Genomic DNA, 9,871 nt, shown 5'->3' with positions numbered 1-9,871 from the left:
GCTGTTGATTGGAGTACATTAAAACAAACCTGATCTCTCTAGGACATTCAGAAGCCAAGTTATAAGCCCACAAATGTGTAACTGGACTACTTCTTTAAATTGACACCAGATCCGGTGACCTTTGGGACATTGTTTGATCCCCTTAGGAAAGTAATATCATCATGAAACGTTCAGATCACTTACAACTCAATAGATTCTACCTTTCTGTAACGTTTCAGCCTGATTGGACCTTGTTTTCACACAAATGAACCCAGAATGATGTGAAATTGTGCTTCGTGCAACATAATTCTGGGTGCCATTTAAAAACCATAAGTGCTAATGACTCCATTCCTTTTTGTGGTTGTAGGGGCTGTTGATTGGAGTATACTAAAACAAACCTGATCTCTCAAGGACATTCAGAAGCCAAGTTATAAGCCCACAAATGTGTAACTGGACTACTTCTTTAAATTGACACCAGATCCGGTGACCTTTGGCACATGGTTTGACCCCATTAGGAAAGTGCTATCATCATGAAACGTTCAGATCACTTACAACTCAATAGATTCTACCTTCTTGTAACGTTTCAGCCTGATTGGACCTTGTTTTCACACAAATGGACCCAGAATGATGTGAAATTGTGCTTCGTGCAACATAATTCTGGGTGCCATTTAAAAACCATAAGTGCTAATGAGTCCATTCCTTTTTTAGGTTGTAGGGGCTGTTGATTGGAGTACACTAAAACAAACCTGATCTCTCTGGGACATTCAGAAACCAAGTTATAAGCCCTCAAAGGTGCAATTAGAATACTTCTTTAAAGTGACACCAGGCCCGGTGACCTTTGGGACATGGTTTTACCCCCTTAGGAATGTGCGATCATCACGAAACGTTCAGAGCACTTACAACTCAATAGATTCTACCTTCTTGTAACGTTTCAGCCTGATTGGACCTTGTTTTCACACAAATGGACCCAGAATGATGTGAAATTGTGCTTCGTGCAACATAATTCTGGGTGCCATTTACAAACCATAAGTGCTAATGACTCCATTCCTTTTTGTGGTTGTAGGGGCTGTTGATTGGAGTATACTAAAACAAACCTGATCTCTCTAGGACATTCAGAAGCCAAGTTATAAGCCCACAAATGTGTAACTGGACTACTTCTTTAAATTGACACCAGATCCGGTGACCTTTGGGACATGGTTTGACCCCCTTAGGAAAGTGCTATCATCATGAAACGTTCAGATCACTTACATTTCAATAGATTCTACCGTCTTGTAACGTTTCAGCCTGATTGGACCTTGTTTTCACACAAATGGACCCAGAATGATGTGAAATTGTGCTTCGTGCAACATAATTCTGGGTGCCATTTACAAACCATAAGTGCTAATGACACCATTCCTTTTTGTGGTTGTAGGGGCTGTTGGTTGGAGTACATTAAAACAAACCTGATCTCTTTAGGACATTCAGAAACCAAGTTATAATACCTCAAAGGTGTAATTGGACTACTTCTTTAAAGTGACACCAGGCCCGGTGACCTTTGGGACGTGGTTTGACCCCCTATAGGAATGTGCGATCATCATGAAACGTTCAGATCACTTACAACTCAATAGATTCTACCTTCTTGTAACGTTTCAGCCTGATTGGACCTTGTTTTCACACAAATGAACCCAGAATGATGTGAAATTGTGCTTCGTGCAACATAATTCTGGGTGCCATTTAAAAACCATGAGTGCTAATGACTCCATTCCTTTTTGTGGTTGTAGGGGCTGTTGATTGGAGTATACTAAAACAAACCTGATCTCTCTAGGACATTCAGAAGCCAAGTTATAAGCCCACAAATGTGTAACTGGACTACTTCTTTAAATTGACACCAGATCAGGTGACCTTTGGGACATGGTTTGACCCCCTTAGGAAAGTGCGATCATCTTGAAACGTTCAGATCACTTACATCTCAATAGATTCTACCTTCTTGTAACGTTTCAGCCTGATTGGACCTTGTTTTCACACAAATGGACCCAGAATGATGTGAAATTGTGCTTCGTGCAACATAATTCTGGGTGCCATTTACAAACCATAAGTGCTAATGACTCCATTCCTTTTTGTGGTTGTAGGGGCTGTTGATTGGAGTACATTAAAACAAACCTGATCTCTCTAGGACATTCAGAAGCCAAGTTATAAGCCCACAAATGTGTAACTGGAGTACTTCTTTAAATTGACACCTGATCCGGTGACCTTTGGGACATGGTTTGACCCCCTTAGGAAAGTGCTATCATCTTGAAACGTTCAGATCACTTACAATTCAATAGATTCTACCTTCCTGTAACGTTTCAGCCTGATTGTACCTTGTTTTCACACAAATGAAACCAGAATGATGTGAAATTGTGCTTCGTGCAACATAATTCTGGGTGCCATTTACAAACCATAAGTGCTAATGACTCCATTCCTTTTTGAGGTTGTAGGGGCTGTTGAATGGAGTACACTAAAACAAACCTGATCTCTCTAGGACATTCAGAAACCAAGTTATAAGCCCTCAAAGGTGTAATTGGACTACTTCTTTAAAGTGACACCAGGCCCGGTGACCTTTGGGACATGGTTTGACCGCCTATAGGAATGTGCGATCATCATGAAACGTTCAGATTACTTACAACTCAATAGATTCTACCTTCTTGTAACGTTTCAGCCTGATTGGACCTTGTTTTCACACAAATGGACCCAGAATGATGTGAAATTGTGATTCGTGCAACATAATTCTGGGTGCCATTTACAAACCATAAGTGCTAATGGCTCCATTCCTGTTTGTGGTTGTAGGGGCTGTTGATTGGAGTACATTAAAACAAACCTGATCTCTCTAGGACATTCAGAAGCCAAGTTATAAGCCCACAAATGTGTAACTGGACTACTTCTTTAAATTGACACCAGATCCGGTGACCTTTGGGACATGGTTTGACCCCCTTAGGAAAGTGCTATCATCATGAAACGTTCAGATCACTTACAATTCAATAGATTCTACCTTCCTGTAATGTTTCAGCCTGATTGTACCTTGTTTTCACACAAATGAACCCAGAATGATGTGAAATTGTGCTTCGTGCAACATAAATCTGGGTGACATTTAAAAACCATAAGTGCTAATGACTCCATTCCTTTTTGTGGTTGTAGGGGCTGTTGATTGGAGTATACTAAAATAAACCTGATCTCTCTAGGACATTTAGAAGCCAAGTTATAAGCCCACAAATGTGTAACTGGACTACTTCTTTAAATTGACACCAGATCCGGTGACCTTTGGGACATGGTTTGACCCCCTTAGGAAAGTGCTATCATCATGAAATGTTCAGATCACTTACAACTCAATAGATTCTACCTTCCTGGAACGTTTCAGCCTGATTGGACCTTGTTTTCACACAAATGGACCCAGAATGATGTGAAATTGTGCTTCATGCAACATAATTCTGGGTGCCATTTACAAACCATAAGTGCTAATGACTCCAAACCTTTTTGTGGTTGTAGGGGCTGTTGATTGGAGTACATTAAAACAAACCTGATCTCTCTAGGACATTCAGAAGCCAAGTTATAAGCCCACAAATGTGTAACTGGACTACTTCTTTAAATTGACACCAGATCCGGTGACCTTTGGGACATTGTTTGATCCCCTTAGGAAAGTGCTATCATCATGAAACGTTCAGATCACTTACAACTCAATAGATTCTACCTTTCTGTAACGTTTCAGCCTGATTGGACCTTGTTTTCACACAAATGGACCCAGAATGATGTGAAATTGTGCTTCGTGCAACATAATTCTGGGTGCCATTTACAAACCATAAGTGCTAATGACTCCATTCCTTTTTGTGGTTGTAGGGGCTGTTGATTGGAGTACATTAAAACAAACCTGATCTCTCTAGGACATTCAGAAGCCAAGTTATAAGCCCACAAATGTGTAACTGGACTACTTCTTTAAATTGACACCAGATCCGGTGACCTTTGGGACATGGTTTGACCCCCTTAGGAAAGTGCTATCATCATGAAACGTTCAGATCACTTACAATTCAATAGATTCTACCTTCCTGTAATGTTTCAGCCTGATTGTACCTTGTTTTCACACAAATGAACCAAGAATGATGTGAAATTGTGCTTCGTGCAACATAATTCTGGGTGACATTTAAAAACCATAAGTGCTAATGACTCCATTCCTTTTTGTGGTTGTAGGGGCTGTTGATTGGAGTATACTAAAACAAACCTGATCTCTCTAGGACATTCAGAAGCCAAGTTATAAGCCCACAAATGTGTAACTGGACTACTTCTTTAAATTGACACCAGATCCGGTGACCTTTGGGACATGGTTTGACCCCCTTAGGAAAGTGCTATCATCATGAAATGTTCAGATCACTTACAACTCAATAGATTCTACCTTCCTGGAACGTTTCAGCCTGATTGGACCTTGTTTTCACACAAATGGACCCAGAATGATGTGAAATTGTGCTTCATGCAACATAATTCTGGGTGCCATTTACAAACCATAAGTGCTAATGACTCCAATCCTTTTTGTGGTTGTAGGGGCTGTTGATTGGAGTACATTAAAACAAACCTGATCTCTCTAGGACATTCAGAAGCCAAGTTATAAGCCCACAAATGTGTAACTGGACTACTTCTTTAAATTGACACCAGATCCGGTGACCTTTGGGACATTGTTTGATCCCCTTAGGAAAGTGCTATCATCATGAAACGTTCAGATATCTTACAACTCAATAGATTCTACCTTTCTGTAACGTTTCAGCCTGATTGGACCTTGTTTTCACACAAATGAACCCAGAATGATGTGAAATTGTGCTTCATGCAACATAATTCTGGGTGCCATTTAAAAACCATAAGTGCTAATGACTCCATTCCTTTTTGTGGTTGTAGGGGCTGTTGATTGGAGTATACTAAAACAAACCTGATCTCTCTAGGACATTCAGAAGCCAAGTTATAAGCCCACAAATGTGTAACTGGACTACTTCTTTAAATTGACAAAAGATCCGGTGACCTTTGGGACATGGTTTGACCCCCTTAGGAAATTGCGATCATCTTGAAACGTTCAGATCACTTACAACTCAATAGATTCTACCTTCTTGTAACGTTTCAGCCAGATCGGACCTTGTTTTCACACAAATGGACCCAGAATGATGTGAAATTGTGCTTCATGCAAAATAATTCTGGGTGCCATTTACAAACCATAAGTGCTAATGACTCCATTCCTTTTTGTGGTTGTAGGGGCTGTTGATTGGAGTACCTTAAAACAAACCTAATCTCTCTAGGACATTCAGAAGCCAAGTTATAAGCTCACAAATGTGTAACTGGACTACTTCTTTAAATTGACACCAGATCCGGTGACCCTTGGGACATGGTTTGACCCCCTTAGGAAAGGGCTATCATCATGAAACGTTCAGATCACTTACAACTCTATAGATTCTACCTTCCTGGAACGTTTCAGCCTGATTGGACCTTGTTTTCACACAAATGGACCCAGAATGATGTGAAATTGTGCTTCGTGCAACATAATTCTGGGTGCCATTTACAAACCATAAGTGCTAATGACTCCATTCCTTTTTGTGGTTGTAGGGGCTGTTGAATGGAGTACATTAAAACAAACCTGATCTCTCTAGGACATTCAGAAGCCAAGTTATAAGCCCACAAATGTGTAACTGGACTACTTCTTTAAATTGACACCAGATCCGGTGACCTTTGGGACATTGTTTGATCCCCTTAGGAAAGTGCTATCATCATGAAACGTTCAGATCACTTACAACTCAATAGATTCTACCTTTCTGTAACGTTTCAGCCTGATTGGACCTTGTTTTCACACAAATGAACCCAGAATGATGTGAAATTGTGCTTCGTGCAACATAATTCTGGGTGCCATTTAAAAACCATAACTGCTAATGACTCCATTCCTTTTTGTGGTTGTAGGGGCTGTTGATTGGAGTATACTAAAACAAACCTGATCTCTCTAGGACATTCAGAAGCCAAGTTATAAGCCCACAAATGTGTAACTGGACTACTTCTTTAAATTTACACCAGATCCGGTGACCTTTGGGACATGGTTTGACCCCCTTAGGAAAGTGCTATCATCATGAAACGTTCAGATCACTTACAACTCAATAGATTCTACCTTCTTGTAATGTTCCAGCCTGATTGGACCTTGTTTTCACACAAATGGACCCAGAATGATGTGAAATTGTGCTTCGTGCAACATAATTCTGGGTGCCATTTAAAAACCATAAGTGCTAATGAGTCTATTCCTTTTTTAGGTTGTAGGGGCTGTTTATTGGAGTACACTAAAACAAACCTGATCTCTTTAGGACATTCAGAAACCAAGTTATAAGCCCTCAAAGGTGCAATTAGACTACTTCTTTAAAATGACACCAGGCCCGGTGACCTTTGGGACATGGTTTTACCCCCTATAGGAATGTGCGATCATCACGAAACGTTCAGAGCACTTACAACTCAATAGATTCTACCTTCTTGTAACGTTTCAGCCTGATTGGACCTTGTTTTCACACAAATGGACCCAGAATGATGTGAAATTGTGCTTCGTGCAACATAATTCTGGGTGCCATTTACAAACCATAAGTGCTAATGACTCCATTCCTTTTTGTGGTTGTAGGGGCTGTTGATTGGAGTATACTAAAACAAACCTGATCTCTCTAGGACATTCAGAAGCCAAGTTATAAGCCCACAAATGTGTAACTGGACTACTTCTTTAAATTGACACCAGATCCGGTGACCTTTGGGACATGGTTTGACCCCCTTAGGAAAGTGCTATCATCATGAAACGTTCAGATCACTTACAACTCAATAGATTCTACCTTCTTGTAACGTTTCAGCCTGATTGGACCTTGTTTTCACACAAATGGACCCAGAATGATGTGAAATTGTGCTTCGTGCAACATAATTCTGGGTGCCATTTACAAACCATAAGTGCTAATGACACCATTCCTTTTTGTGGTTGTAGGGGCTGTTGGTTGGAGTACATTAAAACAAACCTGATCTCTTTAGGACATTCAGAAACCAAGTTATAATCCCTCAAAGGTGTAATTGGACTACTTCTTTAAAGTGACACCAGGCCCGGTGACCTTTGGGACATGGTTTGACCCCCTATAGGAATGTGCGATCATCATGAAACGTTCAGATCACTTACAACTCAATAGATTCTACCTTCTTGTAACGTTTCAGCCTGATTGGACCTTGTTTTCACACAAATGAACCCAGAATGATGTGAAATTGTGCTTCGTGCAACATAATTCTGGGTGCCATTTAAAAACCATGAGTGCTAATGACTCCATTCCTTTTTGTGGTTGTAGGGGCTGTTGATTGGAGTATACTAAAACAAACCTGATCTCTCTAGGACATTCAGAAGCCAAGTTATAAGCCCACAAATGTGTAACTGGACTACTTCTTTAAATTGACACCAGATCCGGTGACCTTTGGGACAAGGTTTGACCCCCTTAGGAAAGTGCGATCATCTTGAAACGTTCAGATCACTTACAATTCAATAGATTCTACCTTCCTGTAACGTTTCAGCCTGATTGTACCTTGTTTTCACACAAATGAAACCAGAATGATGTGAAATTGTGCTTCGTGCAACATAATTCTGGGTGCCATTTACAAACCATAAGTGCTAATGACTCCATTCCTTTTTGAGGTTGTAGGGGCTGTTGAATGGAGTACACTAAAACAAACCTGATCTCTCTAGGACATTCAGAAACCAAGTTATAAGCCCTCAAAGGTGTAATTGGACTACTTCTTTAAAGTGACACCAGGCCCGGTGACCTTTGGGACATGGTTTGACCGCCTATAGGAATGTGCGATCATCATGAAACGTTCAGATCACTTACAACTCAATAGATTCTACCTTCTTGTAACGTTTCAGCCTGATTGGACCTTGTATTCACACAAATGAACCCAGAATGATGTGAAATTGTGCTTCGTGCAACATAATTCTGGGTGCCATTTAAAAACCATAAGTGCTAATGACTCCATTCCTTTTTGTGGTTGTAGGGGCTGTTGGTTGGAGTACATTAAAACAAACCTGATCTCTTTAGGACATTCAGAAACCAAGTTATAATCCCTCAAAGGTGTAATTGGACTACTTCTTTAAAGTGACACCAGGCCCGGTTACCTTTGGGAAATGGTTTGACCCCCTATAGGAATGTGCGATCATCATGAAACGTTCAGATCACTTACAACTCAATAGATTCTACCTTCTTTTAACGTTTCAGCCTGATTGGACCTTGTTTTCACACAAATGAACCCAGAATGATGTGAAATTGTGCTTCGTGCAACATAATTCTGGGTGCCATTTAAAAACCATAAGTGCTAATGACTCCATTCCTTTTTGTGGTTGTAGGGGCTGTTGATTGGAGTATACTAAAACAAACCTGATCTCTCTAGGACATTCAGAAGCCAAGTTATAAGCCCACAAATGTGTAACTGGACTACTTCTTTAAATTGACACCAGATCCGGTGACCTTTGGGACATGGTTTGACCCCCTTAGGAAAGTGCGATCATCTTGAAACATTCAGATCACTTACAACTCAATAGATTCTACCTTCTTGTAACGTTTCAGCCTGATTGGACCTTGTTTTCACACAAATGGACCCAGAATGATGTGAAATTGTGCTTCGTGCAACATAATTCTGGGTGCCATTTACAAACCATAAGTGCTAATGGCTCCATTCCTTTTTGTGGTTGTAGGGGCTGTTGATTGGAGTACATTAAAACAAACCTGATCTCTCTAGGACATTCAGAAGCCAAGTTATAAGCCCACAAATGTGTAACTGGACTACTTCTTTAAATTGACACCAGATCCGGTGACCTTTGGGACATTGTTTGATCCCCTTAGGAAAGTACTATCATCATGAAACGTTCAGATCACTTACAACTCAATAGATTCTACCTTTCTGTAACGTTTCAGCCTGATTGGACCTTGTTTTCACACAAATGAACCCAGAATGATGTGAAATTGTGCTTCGTGCAACATAATTCTGGGTGCCATTTAAAAACCATAAGTGCTAATGACTCCATTCCTTTTTGTGGTTGTAGGGGCTGTTGATTGGAGTATACTAAAACAAACCTGATCTCTCAAGGACATTCAGAAGCCAAGTTATAAGCCCACAAATGTGTAACTGGACTACTTCTTTAAATTGACACCAGATCAGGTGACCTTTGGCACATGGTTTGACCCCATTAGGAAAGTGCTATCATCATGAAACGTTCAGATCACTTACAACTCAATAGATTCTACCTTCTTGTAACGTTTCAGCCTGATTGGACCTTGTTTTCACACAAATGGACCCAGAATGATGTGAAATTGTGCTTCGTGCAACATAATTCTGGGTGCCATTTAAAAACCATAAGTGCTAATGAGTCCATTCCTTTTTTAGGTTGTAGGGGCTGTTGATTGGAGTACACTAAAACAAACCTGATCTCTCTGGGACATTCAGAAACCAAGTTATAAGCCCTCAAAGGTGCAATTAGACTACTTCTTTAAAGTGACACCAGGCCCGGTGACCTTTGGGACATGGTTTTACCCCCTATAGGAATGTGCGATCATCACGAAACGTTCAGAGCACTTACAACTCAATAGATTCTACCTTCTTGTAACGTTTCAGCCTGATTGGACCTTGTTTTCACACAAATGGACCCAGAATGATGTGAAATTGTGCTTCGTGCAACATAATTCTGGGTGCCATTTACAAACCATAAGTGCTAATGGCTCCATTCCTTTTTGTGGTTGTAGGGGCTGTTGATTGGAGTACATTAAAACAAACCTGATCTCTCTAGGACATTCAGAAGCCAAGTTATAAGCCCACAAATGTGTAACTGGACTACTTCTTTAAATTGACACCAGATCCGGTGACC

Source organism: Nothobranchius furzeri, chromosome 3, assembly GCF_043380555.1.
Source record: "Nothobranchius furzeri strain GRZ-AD chromosome 3, NfurGRZ-RIMD1, whole genome shotgun sequence".
NCBI lineage: Eukaryota > Metazoa > Chordata > Actinopteri > Cyprinodontiformes > Nothobranchiidae > Nothobranchius > Nothobranchius furzeri.
This window is presented reverse-complemented; position numbering follows the sequence as displayed.